The sequence below is a fragment of the Orcinus orca genome, chromosome 5 (assembly GCF_937001465.1).
Source record: "Orcinus orca chromosome 5, mOrcOrc1.1, whole genome shotgun sequence".
Classification (NCBI taxonomy): domain Eukaryota; kingdom Metazoa; phylum Chordata; class Mammalia; order Artiodactyla; family Delphinidae; genus Orcinus; species Orcinus orca.
In genome coordinates, this window is record NC_064563.1 from 68,789,670 (window position 1) to 68,813,800 (window position 24,131).

General features: G+C 46.4%; 1 protein-coding gene across 4 annotated transcripts in view; it reads left to right on the forward strand.

Moving 5' to 3' along the window:
* Positions 1-903: 903 nt before the first annotated feature.
* Positions 904-24,131, forward strand: part of ST6GAL1 (ST6 beta-galactoside alpha-2,6-sialyltransferase 1) — a 159,212-nt gene continuing 135,984 nt past the window's right edge. Inside the window, exon 1 of one of the 4 annotated variants that reach the window (XM_049710235.1) lies at positions 904-1,189. The gene's annotated coding sequence lies outside the window, so the exon portion shown is untranslated. The remainder of the gene's footprint in view (positions 1,190-24,131) is intronic. The other 3 variants (XM_049710236.1, XM_049710234.1, XM_049710237.1) reach the window with 3 other exon arrangements.

The following is a 24,131-nucleotide window of genomic DNA, read 5'->3' on the forward strand; positions in this document are numbered from 1 at the left end:
CCAGAGGACCCGCGCTATCTTCCACTCTCCTTGTCTCCTGTCCCCCACCACTCCTTCCCTCCAAGTACAGAGCCGGGGCGCCAAGCGGGCCCTCCATAGACCTTCGGCAGTCACGTCTTTTCTACGGGGACTGCACTGGTGGCCAAAGGTCGCTTCCGGCCCTCCTACAGGGTGGTTTTCTGTCTTAGGAAAGTGGTCCCCGGGGTCAGCAGGGATGGTCAGTGTTTAGTGATGACGCTTGCTCAACAAGTGGTTTCCTCTCGCCTCCTCCCGGCAGCCCCAGCTCAGTCCCAGGGAAGGAAGGAAACTCACTCCCTTTTCCACCCTCCCTGAGGCCTCCTGCCCACCAGCCTGCAGACAGCTTGGCGTGGAAATCTCCACGGGTAGGGACTCGCCGACCCTCCTTCCCTTCTGTATCTGTAGTGTGTGGGAGGTTCTTGTCACACTCTGTGAAGTAGATTTTGTTGTTTCATATTCTACGTAAGAAGAATTCGAGGCTTCAGAGACGTTAAGGGACTTGCTCAGGGTCATGCAGACAGTCGGTAGCAGAGGCAGGATTTATAGTCCCTGCTTGCTAGGAGAGTGCTGGATTCAAACCTCCGCCACCTGTGAGGCTAGGGTAGAGCCAGGATTTGGGAACCTTGCCCTTCCGCGTTGTCCCTCCCCCTCGGCCCTCGGCCCGCCCTCGGGGGGGGGGCGGGCGGGGAAGCCGGATCCTAGCATCACTCGGGGGCTAAGTGCACCACCTAACCAGGCACCCCTAATCCCGAGGCCTGCTCGCTAGCGACCTCCGGAGGGCTGGGCCGGTTTGGGGTGCGGTGTGGTGAGGGGACCCACCCCGTCTTCCCGACTATTTGCATAACGGAGACGGCTTGTTTCCCCCGCCCCTTCGCCGCACTCTTCTTCCCTCCTTCCCGCGTCCGCGCCACCCCTCATCCCCTGTCCCCCCGCTCCTCCCCAAAGACCCTCCTTCAGGGACTGTTGCGTTGGGGCTCCCAGCTCCCGGGCTCTCTGGCCGCCGCCCGGCGAGGAGTCCGGAGGCATCCGGGGGAGGGGAGTCCCGCGCAGGGCAGGGCTGGGGAAAACGCCTGGGGCACTGCCCCGCGCTAACAAAGGGAACACGCTGCCTGCCGGCTGGGGCGTGGAGCTGGCTGAGCTGCCGCAGCTTCGGCGGCCGAGAGCGCAGCGAGTGAGTAGGGCTGCGGTGGGCGGCGGCGCGGCCCGAGCCCCCCGGGAGGAGTGGAGCGAAGGGGCACAGGATGGGAGCGGAGCGGCGGGGTCCGGGGCGCGCCTAGGGCGCAGGGAATCGGTGTCCAGCACCCCTCAGACGCCTTGGCCGCGCTGACCGGCCACCCTTTGGCTGCGGGTGTCTGTGGATTAATCCGGGCGGAGGGGCCGCCCTGGCTTCTCCCAGGCTCCACTAGCCTGCGGACCCACAACAAACCCACGTGCGCGCGGCCGCGGGGAACCCCGCTTTCTCCACTGCACCGTCAGCATGGGAGGGGGATGCCTTGCAGAGTCCAGATTCCTTCACATCTCGCCTGCCGGATTTACAGACGGAGAAACTGAGGCCCGCGGCGGGGATGGGGGCACAGGTACCATAACAAATGCACGTGCGCCCTGTGCTGGGAGCGTGGCACGCCGCTAGCCCTTAGAAGCCGCCCTGCGCAACCCGGCCATTGTCTCAGCTGCCGGGGAGGGAGCGGCGCTGGGGGCGTCACTTGCTGGAGGAAGACGACAGACGCGTTTAAAAGGTACCACTTGGGTATCAGACCAAATTGCCAGACTTAAAAAGGGAAACACGAAAAGAGAAGGAAGCTACAAAAGATTACCCCAGGCCGGGAGTGTGTCCCCGGCCGTGGTGCATGAGTTGAGATGACCCGGACCACCCCTCACTTCCACCTCACGGTGGTTTGTTAGAGACAGGGGTTGAATTAAAGGTCTGTGGGTCTCCCTTCTAAAAAAATGACCGTGCCCAGCGCACCATTGTCCCTGCACTGCCTCTGTTGGGGACGGCGAGTGCCTCCTTAGCCTGCAGAAAGAACAGTTCGATTTAAACGGCCCCCAGCGCAGTCTTGGGTTTCGCTTGCGCTTTGCCTTTGTAGGTCTAGCCAGCCCCGGTGTCACTGGCCCCTTTTGGCTTGTTGTGTGTTTGTACAAACAAGGCCAGCCGAGCACTCTTGTTCTAGGTGGGGACGCTATTATTTTCAGTTCTATCCGAGTTTATTTGAGGGAAATTCCGAGGTCCGGAAAGAGAGGCCTCTTGTTTGTTTTGCTTTTTCTTTGCCTACGTATGCTCAGCTCAGCTTTGCAGATTTTAGTTCATCAGACCTGTTCAGGCAGCAGTGAGGTGGTTGGGGGCGGGGGAGTGCATTGGCTCGGTAGGGGATGGTGTGGGTGCAGAAGGAAGCCCGTCAGGCTGTGGGAGTGGGTGGTGTGCGCGGGAACCTAGGCACCGCCCCCCTTGTGCTTGCGGAGCGGTCGGGCTTCGGCTTCACCTTGGCCAGCTGCGCAGATTAACCTGTCCCTGGGGCGGGCGAGTGGGGGGGACTGGAGGGCTTCCGGCTCTGCGCCCCGGTTTTTGGGAGTCTAGAGAGCATCCAGTGAACCCTCTTATTTTACAGGCCGGGAAACGGAGGCCGGGAGGGTTCAGCTCCTTGTCCAAGTTTAAACCGAGTGAAATCGGCCACCTAGAGAGGACTTGAGTCCCGGTCTCCCAACTCCCACACTGCACACTGCCATGCGGTCAACTAAAGGCAGAACCGGGATTCTGTGGTTGGCTGAAAAGGCAGTGGCCTTAGGCAGAATAGAGTTAAACAAAGAAAGTAATTCAGATTGAAATCTGCACCCTTCCATTATCCCTTTCAAGAGTTCTTTACCCATTTGAGAAAAGATAGATTTAGTAATTCCTTACTCTCCTAGCCTTTCATAAGCGTAGTTAGTTTTCTCTTCTGGCTGCCCTTTCCCCTCAAAGTTGGAGCCGGGCCAGCTGTGGAGACTTGGATGTTTTGCCTGTCATCCCTGTGCCAGGAGGCCTTTGTTTGGGCATAAGCACTCCAGGAAGAAAGTGTCTCCTAGGACGCTACTCGTGAGTCACTTGTGGGAGAACAAAGCATTGTTTTCATTGATTGTATTTAATTAAATGTTTAAAAATGAGAGTCCCACGAAGTAGCTACTTATGTTTGCATTTGGCAGAGGAAAAGTTGGAAAACCAAAGAAAACATGTTGAGTCTGGGTTTCCCCAAAGCTGACGTGCTGTTTCACCCTGTCCCTCTTATCTCCTGACTGCACCTGTTTCTTAGGGTTTCCAGGCTGTTTCATTTCTGTGGTAATTCCACTTGGCACTTGATTAGAGATCTCATCAGGACTCTCACCCTGTAAGGAACTTATGAAATCACCTGGCCAGTTTTTCTAAATGGAAAAACTGAAGCTCAGAGAGGAGAGATTACATGCCTAAGGACACACAGCAAGATGTCTGCTTTTAGTGCCTCTTTCTGCGTGAAAGGGAAACCGTTGCATGAAATGAGTTTTTGTTGGTACCCCAGAGTACAGTCAAAGTTATGATGGTTGTTATAACAACACCCTTCAAGTCACAGGATGAATTCCTTAAGGACTTAAATAGGTTTTGGTTGTTAAACAAAGCCCTGGATCCCAATGGTAGCTATGGTGAGGAGTATTATATTGATAGTTATCACTGGGGATCGGTTTTCTTTAGTGTGTACTAACTGGTTCACTTTACTCTTGCCCTGGTTTCCTCTGACTTGTGCTTCCCCAGTAGGGAGCTGTTTTAAACTATGATCGTAAAACGAAAGGCAGCAAGAAGTCAGAAGAGAGACCCCACTTAGCTCTTCATGCTACTTAATTTCTTGGGCTCCGGTGTCCTTCTTTGTACAATGAAAGTCCCTCCTGCCCAGTCTCTGCACAGGCTGTTCGGGTGCAGTGGAAGCTGCTTGGCCCTTAGAGGCAGAGGATTGGGTTTGGATCAACCCTCCTCTCCTGTGTTCCTTGAGGACCAGGCGGTTGCATCTCTACGCGGTATAATGTAAGGGGAAGAACATGTATGCATCTCCTGGGGCTGGGGTGGGTATTAAGTCACGTGACTCATGCTTACACCTTTTCAGACCTCTTGTCAGGGTTGGGTGCTCACTAGCTTTTTAGTGGTAGAGAATGACGGTTGGAGAATAACCCCATGGGGTAAGCCCTGTGCTTAAATGAGAGACCCAACCTAGTCAGTAACTGGGGTGAATGTCTGTCAGACTGTAAAAAGGGCCTTTGGGGGGTTGTGAAGTGTGTGTGACTCTAAGGTAAATAAACCTAGTAAAAAACAAATAAAAAAACCGAACCCAGAACTTTCACACCCAGGTGAGTGCAATCTAAAGTCTTTCTATTCATTCACTCCGTATTTACTGACAAGCAGAGGCAGGTCAGTGTGGGGATGGTTCCTGTACTGGACCTGGAGTTACAAAGAGCCAGATCCACTCATTGCCTACCCGTCCCTGCTTGGAACACTTTTGGGTCTCCCCTCAGAAATTGCCCTCAGACACAGATGTGGAGAACAAATGTATGGACACCAAGGGGGGAAAGCCGCGGAGGGTGTGTGATGAATTGGGCGATTGGGATGGACGTGTATACACTGATGTGTATACAATAGATAACTAATGAGAAGCTGCTGTATGAAAAAATAAAATAAAATTCAAAAATTCAAAAAATATAAAAAAATAAAAAGAAGATAGAAATAGCCTACGGAAAATAGATCTAATTTATCTCAAAATTGATCTCTGTGGTGGCGGGGTCGTCCCTTTTCTTCATAAGTTAAACCAAGAGCAGGTGGTCAACGAGAGAATGGAAGAGGGAAGGCTTCAAAGAGAATGTGGATCTCTGTAAGTGTGAAGATGTGGTTGCATTAAAAAGTGACAGGAGTAATTGATTAATGAAATTTGCAGTAATATTCTGGAACATTAGAGTCCTGAGAATTTGCTTAGACTTGGTATCAGTGACTTATTCGGTAAGAACTGAATTGGGGAAAAAAATACCTTTTTTCTTGCTTGTCTGCAGGTATACTGCATATATTCTGACTTGGATAGATGTACTCTTTATAGTTGTATATGTTACAGTAACATAGTAAGCAATGTGGTATCATCACATTAAAATACTGGAGTGACTTTCTAAGTCGTTACTAGAAGGATTAGGTTAGCCTTTAGAATCAACTTGGTGATTTAAATTTTGTTTGTCATTATGATTATAAAAATACAGCATGCCCATTGAGGACAATTTGGAAAGTACAAAAAAGTATAGAGAAACAGCAAAAATTTCCATTATTCAAAGGCAACCATTTTTAACAATAGGCAATTTTCCCTCGTCTTTTTTTTTTTTTTTTTTTTAGTGGATTTGTTTTTTCTAAGTGGTAGAGAACATACTGCAAGTACAATTACTCTTGGCTTTCTTATTTAACCTTTTCATATACCCATGTCACAGTTTATATCCTCATTAAAGCTGCACCTTTTCATTCATCACCATATCAGCATCTCCAAGGTCACATGGTCCCATGGGATCTGATCACTCTAGTGAGCATTTCAGTGAAGGCCTATAGAGGAAGGAATCTCCATCTTCTTCCCCCTTTCCCAACCATGCCTCAAGCATCCAGATACCATTTAAAAAATATATATATATCTTTCATGTTAGAAGAGCCTAAAGTCTAATGGAAAGAGAAGGGCCCTGTCTGTGGCCTTGGGTTCTAGTCCTGCCCTTGTGACAATTTATTTTAACACCCAGGTTTTCAGTTTCCGTACGTGTTAAAATAAGCAACTCCAAGGTCCTTTATTAATTCATTCCTCCCATCTTTGAGGGCCCACTCTAAACCAAAACTGTATAAGAAGAGCTCATGGTCCAATGGAGGAGATGCGGTAACAAGAGACTAGTTCAGGGTACCCTGGGAATGCAGAGGAGGGGCAACCACCCCAGACCGGAGGAGTGGGGAAGGCTTCCTGGATGAGGGCCACTGTGGGCCTGTCAAACTACTTCTAATTCTTCTCTACTGTAATTGACACCATGACTAATGTTTGTGAATAAATCTCTGTCCATATTCCAGATAATTCCAATAGGATTGCGGGAACAATAGGAATTAAGAGCATAAGTAATTCAGGATTTGAATTCTTGTTCACCAATTACCACCAATATAGACGAGCTTCAATTTCCTTCTCTGTAAAATGGGCATAACAGCCCTTACCTCACTGGACCATTGTAAGGATTAAACAAAATCATAGTTAAAGGGTCCAGTACAGTGCCAGGTTTATAGGAAGTCCTCCGTAAGTGATAGCTATTAGTGTTATAATTGGGATTTTCACAAGCTGCAGAAACTTTTGGTCTTAATATTTTTTCTTACCATGATAGCAGGCAGAAAGTTAATTAAAGTGGTACCTCCTACTAGGTGACAAATTGAGAGAGAAATGATCACTTACATGCTGCATTACAAAAGTCTTCTTATGGAAAATTTCAAACACACGAAAGTAAAAAGAATGGTGTCATTACCTTCTTCCCCCCATTTATAATCATTTACCTTCAACAATTATCAAAACTCATGGCTGGTCTATAACCCCACACTCTACCCCACATGACTTTGAAGTACATCCCAGACATCTTTTCAGCTTAGCCATAAATATTTCACTGAGTTGCATATTTGAGGCAATGGGTCGTGCTGCTCTTGGAGCCCGTGTCTGCTGTCACTGTTACCTATGGAACCGTGTGTGTGTGTGTCTGTGTGTGTGTGTGAAAGAGAGAGAGAGAGAGATAGAAAGAGCCAGTAAAACTTAAGTAGTTTTACTGCTCAAGTGAATTTTCCTGCTGTGTCCCATGTCACAAAGAGATGCGATAAAAGGAGCACTGAATTTAGAGTCAGAAGGCCTGATTTTGCATCAAGGCCCCACCCTTTACCAGCTGTATGCTTTTGGCAAGTGACTTCTGAATTTCTTTAAACCCATTTATAAAAAATTTGGTGAGTAGTGAATGAAATAATCCATGTGACAGCCCAAGCAACTCAGCATTAGTTGGCCCTGCATCAGACTTGAACCCAGCCTTCCCTCTCCAGAAGCAGAGTTTCTGTATGGAATGAAGGTCAGAGACTGACGGGCTGGTGGTAGTAGGGTACCTTCAAGTAGAGTTGCTGCCTGTCTCGTTCTGAAGATGAGGTCTGCGCTCAGATGAGTAGCTGGCACCCCATGCTTGCGAATCTCCTTTCACTCAACCCCTTCCCTCTGATTTATGGATGAGGGCAAGGAAGCCCAGAAAAGGTAGGGCCCTGCCAGCTATGCCTGAGAAACAGATCTTCTCTGATGCCTCTTTTCCTCCATGAGAAGACACCAGGCTCCCCTCTCTCCTCCAAGTTTGTTGTCTTGGTCTCTCCTAACTCACTGTTGCTCCCAAGTAGGAATTTTTGACTCAACTAAAAGGAGAAAATTGATTTGATTTAGCAATTAAATTAAAGTCCTCTCTTTAATACACTGGGGCTCCCATTATCTCCGGGCCTGCACTGTGACTTGCGGTCTCCTCCGGCTGTCTCGAGCTAGCTGTGTGGCCTTGGGCAGGACGCACGCCACCACAGGGATTCGACTCGCAGCTCTCTAGGCCCCTTCCAGCTTTGAGATCATCAAATGGGGAACAAGTATAAAAAGGGGAAACTATACATAAAGTTAGGGGCTTCTTCACGCAAATAATAAGTGTAATGTTTTCTTTTAGAATGTTCAAATAGGATAAAAAATTAACCACCTTCCCTTTTGTCATTTCCCCCCATCCCACTTCTTGGCAGAGTGACTACTGTTTGCAGTTTGTTGTGGGTCTTTCAGCCTCCTTTGGATGTACCTATGTATGTATTCATGGTTATATGCAGATACATTTAAAAAACTCAGTAAATGGATTACATTGTAACTGCAACTTTACAGACTTGCCCTTTTCACTTTACTATAGGACGTCTTTCCATATCAGTATATACAGATTATTTTCCCATAGCTGCATCACAACCTACATCATGGATGTGTTTATTTAACCAGTCTTTTGTTGACAGATATTTATCTGTTTCCATAAAAATATATTTCTAAGTGTATTTAGACCTTGGACATATGGAACGCTGGTCGTAAATGTCATGGTTAAATGAAGTCAGTCCATCGAACTCTGGAAAGGGTGGCGAGAAAATGGGTGCAGGAACACTGAGAACCATGCCGCGGAAAGCTGAAATGAAGGGCTCCCGGGAAGCTACTAAGAGCCAGCTGTTGGGATGGGAGGTTATTTTTGGAGTTGGCCTGCCTGATTGGGTGCCCTAGGCTGCCGGCGCAAGAAACTGAACTGCGTCATCACCTTCTCCTCCTCATTCCACCATCCCTGGCTCTTCCGCATTTGTTTCTCTTCCCAGGGTCGGTGGCATCTGGTGGGAGGACTGGAACTTGAGTGATGGGAGGGAGGAGAGAGAAGCGAAGAAGAGGAGGAATTGATCTCAGGCTCTGGAGGAAAGAATGTGCCGGTTCTACTCTACCTTGTTGTTCAGACCCATCTGGAAACTCGTGTTTCGCTGGGTCCTGTACAGATCATGATAAAATGAAGCACACCCAGAATTGGGCTTACTTGGAAGACAGAGGTTTAGGACACCATATTGGAGGTAGAATACATGTGGAAACTGGAGTGTTCTAGCCTGCAGGGGATAAAATAAGAGGCAGTTTCTTCATGTGGAAGAATGATTAGAGTTATACTGTGTTGCTGCTGGGGGGGAGGAAAACCAGTACAGAGTTGCAGAATGGCAGATAAGGAAGAACTTACTCAGCAGAACTGCCCAACCAGGGAACAAACTAGGTCACAAGACAGTGAACTCCCTGCCATGGGAGTATCTAAGCAGAAGTCTCAAGTCAACTTGTTTGCCATCAGAGGATTCTTGCTTTTCAGAGAGGTTGACCTAAATGCCTGGTAAGGCCCTTTCCAACTCTGAGAGTCTATGACTGTGGGAGAGAGGGAAAATCGGACTGAGGGGGTGGGACAAGTTACAGACAACGTGAGTGGAGCTTTTGTCACCTGCTCTAAAAAGGTGGAATAAAATGGAAGCCTTCAAAGGAGACTTAGACCATTGTTTCCCCTGGATCTTGGCAACCCTCCTCCTGTTTTGTCCTTGGCTTCAGCTCAACTTGATTTTATATTCGTAAATTATTTCCACAGAAATAAATATATCACATACACTTTAGATGACCAGGAAATCTGGCAACCAGAAAAGAACTACATGTCCCAGGAGGATGATTGTAATTTTATTTTTATTTTTTTTATTACAGTCTTTCTAAATTTGCATCCATCTCCTGGTTTCCCTAGCACAGGACTGAGACGTCATTCAGCTTTAATTTTAGGAACACTCTACCCTTTGCAACCTCTCAAAGGTCCTCTGAGCTGGAGTTGAAATGCTTGTCTCTTTCTTTCCTGTGGATGAGGAAGAACCTCTTGGACTTAAGTCTTAGCCAAGTCTTAGTGAGGAAACGTGGCAAGTTTACCATCTTCTAGGCTTTTGCTGTGCTCCTGACCCTGATAAGGCCCTGTTTGTTCCCTTATCCAGTCCTCATAGCCTTGGGGTCTTGGTATCATCAGCTCCATTTTGCAGATGAGAAAGCTGAGCTTCAGAGAGGGCTAGGGAACTACCCCAAGATTCACTGCTGTTAAGTAGTGATGCTGGCACTGGGTGTAGCTCATTCCCTACATCATGTTACAGGTTTTTCCACTGCTAATCATTCCCAGTCCTTTGGGGCTGAGACGCCCTTCGTCCTTGTGTTTCACTGGGAGCTTGGTTGAATTTCTCCTTATGGAGCTGATGAAAGCTTTCTACCATTCCTCTAAGAACAGATGAATGAAAGAACTCATGGGACAGCCATGTGTGAATAGCTTGACATTCGGATTCAACATACATTTGCTTCTTCCCCTTTTTCTTAAGAGTTATTTTCATCAAGCCTGGTTTGCCTTTTTTTTTTTTTTTCCCCACCTGCCTTTTAAAGCACCTGTACTCATTATCTGTTTATAACCGGAATAAACACACCCACCAGTAGCGAGCATGGCTGCAGATGAATGGGTACCATTGCTTGGCTACCTTCGATGCCTTTAGGTGGTAAATGGAGCTCAATATTGGCATTGTTAAGGGCTTATCTGCAGCTGTGCTTGGAGGCTCTTGAACAATTTCTTCTCTTGTAAAGTTTACTCAACATTATTTTGTTCAGTCAATATTTGTTGTGTGCTAGGCATTATGCTAGGCATTGGGAGTATTTACCCTAAGAACACACACTGTAGATATGCACACACGCGTTCAGTGTAACTGGCGGGGCCTTAGAAGTTAGTGGCAGACAAACTTTCTGTGTCCTCCTCTTCCTGTTTTCTCAGAGTCCTTGCTTTGTCCACTCGTTCAGGTAACACTAGGTGCCTGCTGTAGCCCACGCACAATGCTCAGTTTTAGAACATAGACCCAAATTGCCCCCCAGTTCTCTTCCTTTAAGAGCTTAGTTGGAGGTGGGCATGCAGATATTAATAACAATATACTGTGATAAATATTATGATTTGGATGTATACAGAGGTTGAGAAGATCGTACAGTGAGTTTGGGTAAGCTTTCTGGAGGACCTATGACCTACCTAAGCTGGGTTGTAGAGTGTAGTAGCTGCTAGCCTCTGGGAAAAGAGCATTTGAAGGAGAAAAGGGAGTGCAGGAGTGAAGGTGTGGGGTAGAGAATGGCATGTGCGGGGGAGCCACTAGCAGCTTAATGTTCCCAGAGGGGAACACATAAGGCAGGAAGTGCTGGGAGATGAAGCTGGAACAGTTATACCCATCATCAAATATAATTTTCTTAACCTCTCTCTGGTGGCATACACTATTATCATTTCTGTTTAATAGGTGAGGAAACAAAGGCTGAAGGAGGTTTGGTGACTTGTTCAAAGTCAGCGAGTGAGTTGAGGTGCTTGAACTTGAATGTAGGCCTGCTCAACCCTCATAGCGGTGCCTGCAGGGGCCGAGAAGGTCTGCCTTGAAGACTGAGGTGATCCTTCCGTCTCCATTAATCTTTCAAAAATCACACCCTTGCTGAATTCTCTTCCTCCACCTGCCTTATGGTGTTCTCACTAGTGAGTCTGATGTCGAAGACCTCTTCTGAGTCTCGGTTCTAGTTTTCATCCCCTTTTCATTCAGAGAATCAGTAGCCCAGAACTCTTCAAAGAAAACCTTTATTGCCCAACCAGGTGTAACAAGGGAGAAGGAGAAGATTCATCCCCTTTCTCAAAAGGTCCAAGTTCATTAAGTAGCCCAGGCATTACCTGTGTATCCTTTAGTTCAGAGAAGCCCTTTGGGGGCTGGAGAGGGAGCAACCTGGGTGGGCTGGAAGAGTCTGGAGCAGGTGGGCTTTGAGCTGTGCCTTGAAGGATAGGTAGGATCAGGAAGGTGGAAGGCATGGCACATAAGTAATATTATTCTGTCTCACTCAGTGATAAATGGCTTATTCTACCCATCCCCCAAGATAATTTCCGGGTTGGAGTTGGCTCTTGGGCTGAAGAGGCAGTAGGAGGATTCATTTAGTTATTCATTCAAAATAAAGTTTATTGAAAACTAATCAACTGAGAGCTCAAAGACAAGATGATGAAACTACAGAATGAAATAAAAAGGGCAATTACAGAGCTAAGGAAAACATTGAGGACACAAACTACATCATTAGAGGAAAAGTTAATAAAGGAACAAAGTAGAATCCACTGAAAACTAAATTACTAACAGAGAGAGAAGGCATGAGGAAAATCACAGTATATGCTGAGAAAAAGGATGAAGAAACTCATCAGAGAAAATCAGAGATCTAAAGGTTGTAAAAAGATTGTAAAAAGATCACTCAGAAGGGTAATTGGCCTACCTGTGGAGGCACAGGTCACTTCTCGTGCTCCATTGACCTAAACATAGTCACGTAGACAAGCCTGGATGCAAAGGAGCCTGGGAAAACATCTCCAGTTGGGTGGCCGTGTACCCTCTTAGAACTCAGATTTGGGGAAGGCCTTTTATTACTGAAAGGAAGATGAGGAAAATGGATATTGGGAGCAATTCATTTCTGCCCCAGGGAAAAGGTCATGTTGGTCTCAGACTTGATTTGCAGCAGAAGCAGAACTTGAGAACATGGAGAGGAAATATTTACAGAGTTCCAAGGGAAAGGTCGTGTGACTGAAGACTTTTACACTCAATTACATCCCTCTGTAACGATAAGGCAGGTAGCCATTCTCATCTGTTCATATAACACATATGAGCCGTTCATGGGAAAACCTACTTGATGATGAAAAAGATTAGTCAAAAGCACCCTTTGGAAGGCATGGTGATAGGTCATTTGGAGAGCCCTTCTTCTACTCAAATAGAGAAAACCTTAGCATGGGTGGGCTGTAAGTCTAAGGAACAGAATGGGAGGAAGTGAAAAGAGTGTAATGGAAATGGAGAGCTGAGGGAGGGAGTGGGAGGACGTTAGGTGCTAAATTTCCCTCTCTCACACTGTCTAAGTAGGGTGTTAGTATCATGGCTCCAACCTCTCAATTAGTTTTTTTTAACCCTTTATTTTATTTTTTAAAATTTTATTGGAGAAAAGAATCTAAAAAAGAATAACTATATTGCTTTGCTGTACACCTGAAACTAACACAACATTGTAAATCAATTATTTTTTTTCTCTTAAACTTGGAGGAGTCTTTAAGGAAATAACATCATTTGGATGTAGAAAAATTTATTAAAAGTTCAGCTTTTCCTCTATTTTACTTTTCTGTATAATTAAAATTAAATTAAAAAATAAAAAACCCCAGCTGTTGTATTAAGCAGTCCCACCCATTCTTTCATGCATTCTTCCATCCTCCACACTTCTGTTCAGATGTAAATGTAGAGACATGCAATGAAGGATATGAATCTATTTTTTTTTCCTGGATGCAGGGATCCTGGGTGATTTTTAGCTCTGTATAATTTTGTGCATTGATTGATTTAAAAAAGTAATGAGCTGGTCTTATTTGTTTTTGTCTTTTTTTTCAGTGTTTTACTTCTTTAATCTTTTTTTTTCTTTTTTAAATTGAAGTGTAGTTGATTTACAATGTTTCAGGTATACAGCAAAGTGATTCAGTTATATATATATGTGTATATATATATGTATATATTCTTTTTCAGATTCTTTTCGTTATAGGTTATCAAAAGATATTGAATATAGTTCCCTGTGCTGTACAGTAGGACCTTGTTGTTTACCTATTTTATGTATACTAGTGTGTATCTGTTAATCGGAAGTTCCTAATTTATCCTTCCCCCCAACTGGTCTTATTTGAATCAAACCACTAAGGCTAATTTAAAAGGCATCATTAAATACTAATGCTCAGGGTGTGGGGAGTGAGGTGGGAGATACAAATAGATGAACAAGGCCTTGTTTTTTCACGGAGAAGTTGGTGAGTCAGTTACGTGAACACCGGACTCTAGGCAGAACAAAACACTTTGTAAATTAGATGGACAATTGGGGTGTTGGGGTCCCGAGGACAGTGGGGAAGTTTTCACAAAGGAGATTGTGTTTGAACTGGATGTTGAAGGATGAGAAGAGTCCCTATAGGTGGAGGATGGGAGGCAGGGCATTCCTGGCCTGGAGGCAGCAGGAGTACCAGCAGGGAGGAGTGAAAGTATGTGGTGTGTCTGGGTAACCCTGGGTAATCTGTTGTGGTCAGGGAACAGAGGGTGAATGAAGGAATAGCTATTGTTCATTAAGTGCCCACAGCGTTCCAGGTGTGACACATAGATCTCTCTAGGCTGCCCAACAGCCCTACAGAATGGTGATAATTATCCCTACTGTGCTGATGAGGAAACTGAAGCTGAGAGAGACTTATCTGCCCAAAGTCACTCAGGGGTAAGACTGATTGAACCCCCTGAGCTGTCTGCACTCCAAAGCCCATATAGTCTCTCTCCTGTGCTGTGATTTGCAGTGCACAGAAGATCTGAATTAGCCACCTTTGTGAAACATAACATATACAAATACAAATAAATATCAAAACATTTTTATAGGTAAATATGTTTTATGTATTTCCATACACGCAGACCTATGATGTAGCCATATATTGCTTGGCCAAAAAGTTCGTTCGGGTTTTTTCCGTGCCATCTTACCGAAAAACCCAAAAGAACTTTTTGGCCAGCCCAATATTTTGCGTGTAAATTTTCTAGGTAAATTTTTAGGTAAATATAAATCCTAAATTGTGGTTCGGACTCTACTGTCCGGAAGCTGTGTGGTCGCACGCTACTCAATTCGAACTCCAGTTTCCTGATTCATAAAAGGGAATAATGATTCTGGTGCCGCCTCCCCTCAGATTTGTTTTTGTGTTCCAGTTAGATCATAGATGTGAAACGACGAGAAAGTATAAAAGTATAAAAGAGCCACACAGAAAGGTTTGTTATTGCTGACACACCCCTCGCTCTTCTGAGAGCTTACAGACATCTGTTCGAGCACCCACAGGTGTGTGTAAAAACTCTCACAGTCATGGACATGGTCCTTCAGGCTTGCAACAATGTAGTCAGCCAGCCAGAAGCTGTGCTTTCCTGGTTCAGATAACCAGCTGGGGGCTGTGGAGGGAGCTGGGGCGGCCTGTTGGGGGGTGGGGTAGAGGGAGGGGAGCGAGGCAAGCAGTCTGTCTGGCTCCCCCCACTGCAGGGTGTGGGAAGGCTCCTGCCTCCCTTCCTGGTTGCTAGGTAAGTCTGGGCCAGAGTGGAGTCGGGATGGCTGTCAACAGCTTGGTGATTTATACCGGGCAGAGGAGGGTGTTTCAGACATGCCAGGCTGCAGGAAGGAACGTTGGAGCTGCCAGGCGAACAGGCCCCTGCCACGTCTATCTGGTAGAGGCTCCTGGTCTGGAAAAGGGACAGGAGGGACAGAGTCGTCAGGGGACTCTGGAGCAGACTTTAGGAGTGCTAGGAGTACTCATGAGGACAAGATGAGGACTCTGGCCCCAGAGAAATTGGGCTCTGATGCAACACGTCAGAGTGGACGGGCAGCCAGCCCTTGGCACTGGGCTAGAGTGGCCCAAGGCAAGTTACTTGTGCTCCAGGAAGGATTAGGATTGTTCCAAGGTCTAGGTTGGGGCCTGGTGTCCTCCTGGGGGCCCAAAAGCCCTGTTGCGTGTATCGTGTGTGGGGTGGCAGTGGTGGAGGTTTTAGAGAGAGCCAAGCTACGCCTTACTGACAAAGAGATCACTTCCTTCCTCACCCCCCTGGCCTCTGCTCTGCCCAGACAGGCCTTTTAGCTCAGCCTCAGCTCAGGATGAGTCCCTGAAATTCATGCCACCCAAAGCAAAGAGAAGACCTTTCATCTCCTACACTGTACTTACTAGATTATATGAAGTTAGCTATGTTCGACAGTGCCTCCCCGATGGCAGGGACACTGCGGGGGTTCTCTGCACAGCCCCCTGCCCTTAGGAGGCCTGGTGGACTGAGCTCAGCCTTCCCAATGCTCCCCACCCCCACCCACCTGCTGAGACCAGGATGCAGTCCGCAAGTGCAGGTGCTCTCTAGGTAAAGCCAAGGGTGAGAGTACATGGCAGGAACACCCTGGGGCTCCGCTGGGCCCTTCTGCCCCACTGAATAGTCCTTCTTCTACCTGTCAGTTCCGGCCTTGGGAGTGAGAGACAAGCAACAAGGCGAAGTAGGGAATGCCCTCTGGGCTGATCCGTGGAGCTGAGCCCTGGCGGCCAATCAAGTTTGGGACCTTGCTCTTCCTTTTCTTATCCCGCTGGGAACCAGGGTCGTAGGAGTGTGTCCTAGGGGTGAGAGGGAGGAAGGCGGTGAGGGAGCTCTGAAAAAAGCAGTTAGGCTGAATCATCTTGTATCTGAGCAGACTGCAGGATCGCCTTTGTCAATTGTATGCTGTTGGGAGGATGCTGGCCCAGGGCGAGAGTGGGGGTGGTTAATGACGATGGTGTTAGGAATAAATCCCCAGAAGATGTTTCCTGCTGGAGGGCTTGTGGCGGTTCCTTTTCTGCTCTACACAATGAACAGTTTATTCTGGCCTGTAGACTTGGAGGAGAGGAAATAACAGGTAGGGAGGAGACGGATGAAAGCTGCCTCTTAGGGAAATGCTTCTGGGCTCGGAGGGTCCCACCCTTGTCTCCCAGCCAGTCCAGGGGACTCACAGTGGGAACGCTGGGAGGCAACTCCATCACCATCTGTAGGGTCACCTTTCTCAGAAAGCCCCGAGGTTGAGAAAAAAATCATAGGCTTTGCAGCCAGACAGACTTGGGTTTAATTCCGGATGTGCCACTTCTCAGCTATGTGAATTTGGGAACTTCTCCGACCCTGTTTCTCCTCTGCAATCTGTGTTCATCATTCCTGCCTCATAGCATTGGTGTGAGTACGATGTAGTGATTAACCTAGGGCAGCATGTGACTAGCGATGAATAAATGGTAGCTCTTTTCAATATTGCAGCACTTCTTAATAGTTATTCTCAGTTATTGGTCACCTAGTGGGCCAGACACTCTGCTAAGCCCTGGGGGTATGAGGATACATGAGACCCAGTCTCTCCCTGGGTCTCTCCATCTAGGAGGACAGACAGGCACGTGGGATCAGGGACCAGATGAACAGGAGCTGCACGAGGTGCTTTGGGAGCAGGAGGCAGGGGTGGGGTCAGGGAAGAAGAGGTGAGACCCCAGCAGGAGGCATTTGCCGGGCAAGTAGAATGGAGGGTGTTTCAGACATGCCAGGCTGCAGGAAGGAATGTTGGAGCTGCCAGTTCTCCCCAGAACTGCAGCAGCAGATAGGAGGAGGTTCACAACTGGGACTAGTCAGTAGATCCACCCGTAAGTGGGGGACAAGAGCCAATAGTAGGGGCTCCCCCAGCAGGCGAGCTCACAGGGCTTCTGCCCTCTGCTGGCATTCGAGCCAGGGCAGTCTGGCTCAAGATAGAGTCTGCAATCTATTTTTCCAGTGGTGGGGTGAACGTGGACAGGGACCCAGCCTGGCTGGACTGGGGCACTTAACTTCACAGAGATCTCTCCAGGCTCAGGGCTGGGATCAAGGGTAGACTTCCCTGGAGGGAGCAGAGATGATTACCAGACAGGAATTGCAAACATGGAACCTACTAAAATAGAGGCTCCAGGTGGCGTGGACTGGAGGGGCTTCATGAAACGCTGGCACAGAACTGTTGTATTAACACTGGGACACTGGCAGCGTGGGTAGGAGGGGTGACCTGGGATTTCTACAGTTGTTGGGAAGCCCAGCGACCCCATGTGCAGTGCTCAGTGTTGCATAAAAAGAACCAGAGGGGACGTCTTCGAGATTCAAGGATATACATTTGTGGTTTTAGTTATTTGCAAATGACTTCAAAACCCTATGATGTACACTAATTGGGTGAATCATTTGGATGAGATAAAAGCAAAATTATATTTGCTACAAGGATGGTTTATATCACTTAGCTGGTGATATAATAAACATAGCAGCTTTCATTTACTGAGCTCACACCACCATCCTGACTGGTCTCACTCTAATTCATGACCATGACCCTTAAGTGGACTTTGGTGTTGTCAGGTCTTTACTCTTTTCCTTTGATCCAGGGGTTCTCAACTCTGGCTTCTGTTATCATTAACTGGGGAAGATTATAAAAAGTACTGCTGCCTGAATTCCACCCCAGACTAATGAAATCTAAATTCTTGTGGGGTGGATCTGGGTATGAGTATCTTTTTTTAAAGCTCTTCATTTATTCCAGTGGGCAGCCTTGGTTGAGAACCACTGCCATCCTCTCCAATCTCCGTGACTATTTCACACTTTTTTCCCTCTTTAAATTTTTAACACCTCCTCTCCCATCTCTATTCTCAGTCAAGAAACTTATTTCCCACTTACCTGAGAAAATAATGGCAAAGGAGTGCTTTCATACCTTTCCACCATCAAATCTATGCCCATTTATTCTACTTTCTGCCTGTTGCTACGGATGATGCTCCTTTTTTTTTTTTTTTTTTTTTTGCGGTACGCGGGCCTCTCACGGTTGTGGCCTCTCCCGTTGCGGAGCACAGGCTCCAGACGTGCAGGCTCAGCGGCCATGGCTCACTGGCCCAGCCGCCCCGCGGCATGTGGGATCCTCCCGGACCGGGGCACGAACCCACGTCCCCCACATCGGCCGGTGGACCCGCAACCACTGCACCACCACGGAAGCCCGATGCTCCTTTTTAAGACCAACCCCTCCACTTCTGTATTGCATCTTGTTCCCTTCCTTAGTTAAGGACTTGACTCCGCAGTTCTACCTTCTCTTTCCAATGTTCCTCTCTTTATGGACCACTCCTATCTGCCCCCTGACACCATCTGTCTATCTGTGGCAGCTGTTTCTCCCACTGACCCCACACGTATGCACATAACACATCTTCTCCTGACCGCATCTACCCCTCCAGCTACTGCTTCATTCCTCTTCTCCTTGAAAGAGTCATCTGCACTTGATCCCTGCAGTTCCTCTTTTCTCATTTTTATCCAAACTCAGTCTAAACAGTGTTTTTTGCCTCCATCACTCCATAAAAACTACACCTGTCAGGTTTACCAGTGACCTTGGTATTGCCAAATCCAATGGTTAAGTCTCAGTCCTTATGTTGATTTGTCAGTAGCATTTTATATAGTTGATCACTCTGTCCACCTTGAAAAAGTTTCTTCTTCTGGTTCTGGAACATCACCCTCTTTGGTTCTCCTCTTCTGTCACTGGCTTCTCCTTCTCAGTTTCTTGTGTTGGCTCATCTTTGCTTGTTCACTTTGGAGCGCTCCAGGGAGCAGCCCTTGGACTTGGCCTCTTCTCTGTCCCCTCACTCCCTGGAGATCTCCTACCATCTGAATGCTGACAACTCTCAATGTGTAGCGCCATCCCAGACCTTTCCCCGGAACACCACACTCATGTTAACCATCTAATCAACAAGCCTCCTTACATGTCTAACAGACATCTCAATGATGACAAGTCCATGGCTGAAATGCTGCCATTCTCTCTCAAACAGCCTTCCCCACTTCAGTAAATGACAGCTCCATCTTTCCATTTGCTTGGGCTTAAAACTGTGGAGGCACCCTTGACTCCGATTCTCTCATGCTGCACCCAATCTGTCAGCAAACCATGCCAGCCATGCTTGCAAAATACACCAAGAAACTGACTGCTTATTTGATCCACCAAATTCGCACTGGTCCAAGACAGATCAATCTCTACTTCTAATTTTTAGAATAGTTTCATACCTGGGCCGCCAGTGGTAGTGTGTCATTTTTCCACTTAAAACCAACAAAGGCTTCCTATTGCACTTTGCAAAGCCAAAGTTCCTAGAAGGGCCTCCACGGTTCTGCATGAGGCAGCCCGCAGGTCCTCCCAGGCTAAATTTCCTGCTCTTTTCCACCTCTTAATTCTGCTTCACTTTACTGACCTTACTCCTTCAACATAAAGCACATTTTTACCACAGAGCCTGTTCCCTCCACCTGGAACACCCTTCCTTCATATATTCCCATTGTTTTCTCCATCTCTTCCTTTAGGTTCTATTTCAGTGTCACCTTATTAGAAAGGTCGTTCTGATCACCTTACATAAGATAGTAATCTGGTGCCTGTTTCTTACCCCATCACACCTGGCTCTCTCTTTCCCTTTTATCCTGCTTTGTGTTTCTTCTGTGGCACAGATGGTCATCTGACTTATTTATTCTGTCTCTTCTCACTAGGAAGTTGTTTTTGTGAGGGCAGGGACTTCATCTCTTTTGTTCGTGATTGTTCTCCTAAGGCCCAGAGCAATGCCTTAGGAATAGTAGGCACAATACCTAATTGTTGACTAAATTCAACTAAATCCACACAACGGTACTTCAAAATTAGTTGGAATAACCCACGATTTACAGATGAGGAAATTGTAGCTCAGAGAAGTTAAGTAACTTTTTCAAGGTAACACAGCTTGCTAGCATAGAGACTCAAACCTTCCAAGTGACTGTGTCATCAGACTGTCTCCCTGTTAAGCCTGGCCTTTCCCCAGCACCCACAGCTCAACTTACCTCAATTTTTCCACCTCTCATTGCAAGCAGGCAGCCCCACAGAGTGACAAAATCCTTGTGAAAATGCCACAAATGTGCCTGGAGGTGTAGGAGGTGTATAGGAAATGCATACACAATCCCTTATTTGCAATACCCAAATCCCCAAATCTGTGAAAAACTACATTTTATTCTTAACCCATTTGGTGGCAAAACCTGATCTGGACTAATGTGAGGCTATTTATAGATCCTTGTTTAACGTACTTGGTTAAAATATTTGTTGTTTTGTTGCAGAAATATTAATCCATGTAATTATGGAGAGTTGCCCTGCTACTGCTGCAGGTCTTTAGGCAACATATTGCTTTTCTAAAATAGGAAGAATTGTGAGTTCTGACACTTATCAGGCCCCAGAGATTCCTGATATGTGGTTGTGAACCTGTGTTCATGCTTTCCTAAATGTCTGGCATTTGAAAGTATGCCTAAAAAAAAATTAAAAATTTTTTTTCCTGGTAACTACAATTTATTTTAAGGACTTTTCCAGGAACAGACTCAATTTTACGATCTGATTAAGATCAAGCACAGCAGGCCAAGCTGAGGAGGGCATGCATGAGATGCCATTCTAAAACACAGGGCGTGCATAAAAGTCTACATACTGAACAATGAGACCACCCCTTCCCCAACCTTCCTTTTTTGTTGTTTCCAACAGTGCTGGCAAACTCGGGTTATGAGATTTCCCTAGTCATGAGATTAGTCTATGATTAAATTTAACAGCCTAAGAGGAAAGGCCTATAGATATTTACAGTTCTTCAAATAAAATGGAGAGATTATTTTCAATCCCCCTCTGGTAAGGCCCACCAGTCCAGCAGCCCTGCCCAAGCACACAGAGCTTCTGGTCAACTTTTTAGTGTATGACTTTTCTTCTTTTTTTTTCCTTCTCTCTCTTTTTTTTTTTTTTTTTTGGCCGTGTGGCTTGCGGGATCTTAATTCCCTGACTAGGGATCGAACCTGCGCCCTTCCCAGTGAAAGAGTGGAGTCCTAACCACTGGACCGCTGGAGAGTTCCCAGTGTCTCACTTTTAAATTTAAGGTAGAGATCAACGGATATCTGAGAAAGTTTGAAACATGAAAGAAACCAAAAGAGACAAATAACAACAACAACAGCAACATAAAAGTATCATAGAGACAAGTGAAGATATTCCATTAATAAAATAAAGACTGAAATAAAAGGAGTATTCAGAGAATAAGAGAGAACTGTTGGAAATTAAAAGTATGTTAGCAGAAATAAATGAATCGGGAGAAGGTTTGGAATATGAACTTGAAGAAATCTTGTAGGAAGTCAAACAAAAAAAGGCTATGAAGTGAAAAATAAGAAAGGATCATTCTAAGAAGTTCAACATCTGAATAGTAGGACTTACACGGAATGTACACAAAAGGAATTAATCAAAACACACCACATGGCTCCATGGTTCAGGTGTGAACAACAATTTATCTGGTCATAATAATGTAACTTCTGATGCTGACTTAATAAAGAAACAGTCTAAAGCTATTAGGAGAATGTGGGACGGAGAAGAGTTATGTGGGGTGTGGTAAAAGAGAACTAAATCCTCATTTTCTGTAATAGGAAGTCAGTAGATAATATCTAACATTGAAAAAACAGAGCCATATAAGCATGCTATTTAGACGCACTGATGTAACCCCAGAAATAGATAAAAGAGCTGAAAGTTGTTGCATTTGAGCAGCAGAAATTAGGGGGGTGGAGGGGTGGGACAGGGCCTGAAATCACGTATGCAGAGGGCTTAGCGTCGCCCCGCATATCCGCACTGGCACCAGAAATAAGCACAGTCAAAATGGAGTGACTGTTCGCTACAGACGATATAGTGACAAGACGGTCAAAGTTCTGAGCTAGAGCACCCTCCTTTGGATACTTTGCATACGGCAGTGGCAGAAGAACTTCCCCTTTCTGGTTCTTTGAAAATAACTTCCTACGCCATTTCTCTTTTTGTCAGAACCTGTGTATTCAGTGCTCAACTCAAATTTAATTTCAGCTCTTTTATTGAAAGAGCTTGGCCTAGCTCTCCCCTAACCCACGGAAATAATCCATGAAGTCTGCTGATTGTAACAGAAGTTCTTACAGCATCTTGGGTGTAGTGCCTTCTGATTGGACTGCAGGGCTCAGCAAACTTGTAGTGACCCAGATCCTGGAATGTTTTAGGCCCAAGGATTGATAAAAGCTCTTAGCTCACTTAGCTTCCAAGTCCAAACACAATCAGAACAATTGCTCACATCTCAGATAATGTGGATTGATGGATCCAGGGTTAACAGGATTATCTTTTACCCCAAGGCTCCTGTGTGCTTGTGGTGATTGCCCATTTCAGCCAGGGACCTGGGGCCAGGGCCCTAACTCTGTGACAAGTTAACCCATTCTCTCACTCAAAACTGAGTCCTTTAGTAATGGTCTTGCCAGGAGGATACTTACCAGTGGGGATGCTAGGGTGTGAAGTTCTTAGTGTGTGTTCTTGGCTCATTTTATGAACTTCTTTGGATCTGGGTGGGGTCTCTAAATCCTGGCTCTGGTCTGGGGTCAGGGCCTCACACAGTGTACCTCTGAAGGAGATGCTTGCTGGGGGCATGAGGGAGTTCATGAGGACAAGGCAGCCTCTCATGTGTCTGCTCTCTTCCTTAGAGTCATGTTTGGGTGCTTCTGCGTCTGACTGAGCACAGAGGAGGAAGGGGATTAGCTGAGAAGCTGCCAGGGACTATAAGGTGTGAAGACCTTGTGGGCAGGAGTGATGGCAGGGGGAGATCAAGCAGAGAACAGACCCTGAGTATGAGGAAGGAGGTGGGTGAAACTTCGGCTGAGGGAGAGTAGTGAAACTACATCTTGATGTCAAGCCAGTGACCCTTGCAGGGTAGGAGGGAGGTCAGGGAGCAGAAGTGTCCTGCATTAAATGGGTGCTGTATTAAAACTACAAGGAAGCACATGAGTCCATAGGGGGCTCAGAGACAAGGGGGATGCAAGAAGACCCTGGGATCGAATGTGTAGCACTCGTAGGGTGATAGGAAGTGTTGGTATAAGCCACTTAATAGAAAATTCTTATAATACAATAGAAAAACCTGAAGTTTCTACAGCTCTGCTATTGTTTATTTCTCATGTTTCTGCAATGCACAAGATACACTTGCAATCCAGAACTGTCCTTTCCCGTTACCTCATCTATCAAAAGCCCAGCCACAATGTTTGGAAGAAAGTTAAAAAAAAAGGCTTTTGAGCAGCCACAATAGATGGCTAACGCCCTATCACAAAGCCACGCACTGGATCATGGGAGAGCCCCTCTGGTCTCACAGCCCCATACGGCTTTTAGTGAGTCAGAGGCAGCTGGGACCCTTGGGCCGGTCTAAACCAAGCTCTTCAGAGGTCTATTGAAGGGATTCAGGGAATGCTTACAGGAACAAAAATAGGAAGTACAGATGAGCCTCAAAGCCACTGGAAAGTTCCTAACCATCCGCCTTCTCTGGGCTGCACGGTTTCCTGTTTGCCTCTCCGCAGGCCTCTGCCCTGTTCTCTTTGTAAGACCAGCTTCCTTTCCTTCTGCAGGGCCTCGCAACCCCATCACCTGATCTTGTGCATGGCATTTGCTTCTCATATTGTGCCCACTACCTTTCCTTTAAGGGAACTGGGTCTACCACCAGTTCCCTTATTTATGGGTGAGTTGCTTTCATTTGTTTGTTATATTGACGTATAGTTGATTTACGATGTTGTATTAGTTTCTGGTGTATAGCAGAGTGATTCATCTATATGTGTATATATATATATCCTTTTTCATATTCTTTTCCATTATGGTTTCTTAGAGGATATTGAATATAGTTCCCTATGCTATACAGTAGGACCTTGTTATTTATTTTATATATAGTAGTTTGTATCTGCTAATCCCAAACTCCTAATTTATCCCTCCCTCCCTCACCCCTCTTTCCTCTTTTTTTTTTTTTTTTTTTTTTTTGCGGTACGCGGGCCTCTCACTGTTGTGGCCTCTCCTGTTGCGGAGCACAGGCTCCGGACGCGCAGGCTCAGCGGCCATGGCTCACGGGCCCAGCCGCTCCGCGGCATGTGGGATCTTCCCGGACCGGGGCACGAACCCGTGTGCCCTGCATCGGCAGGCGGA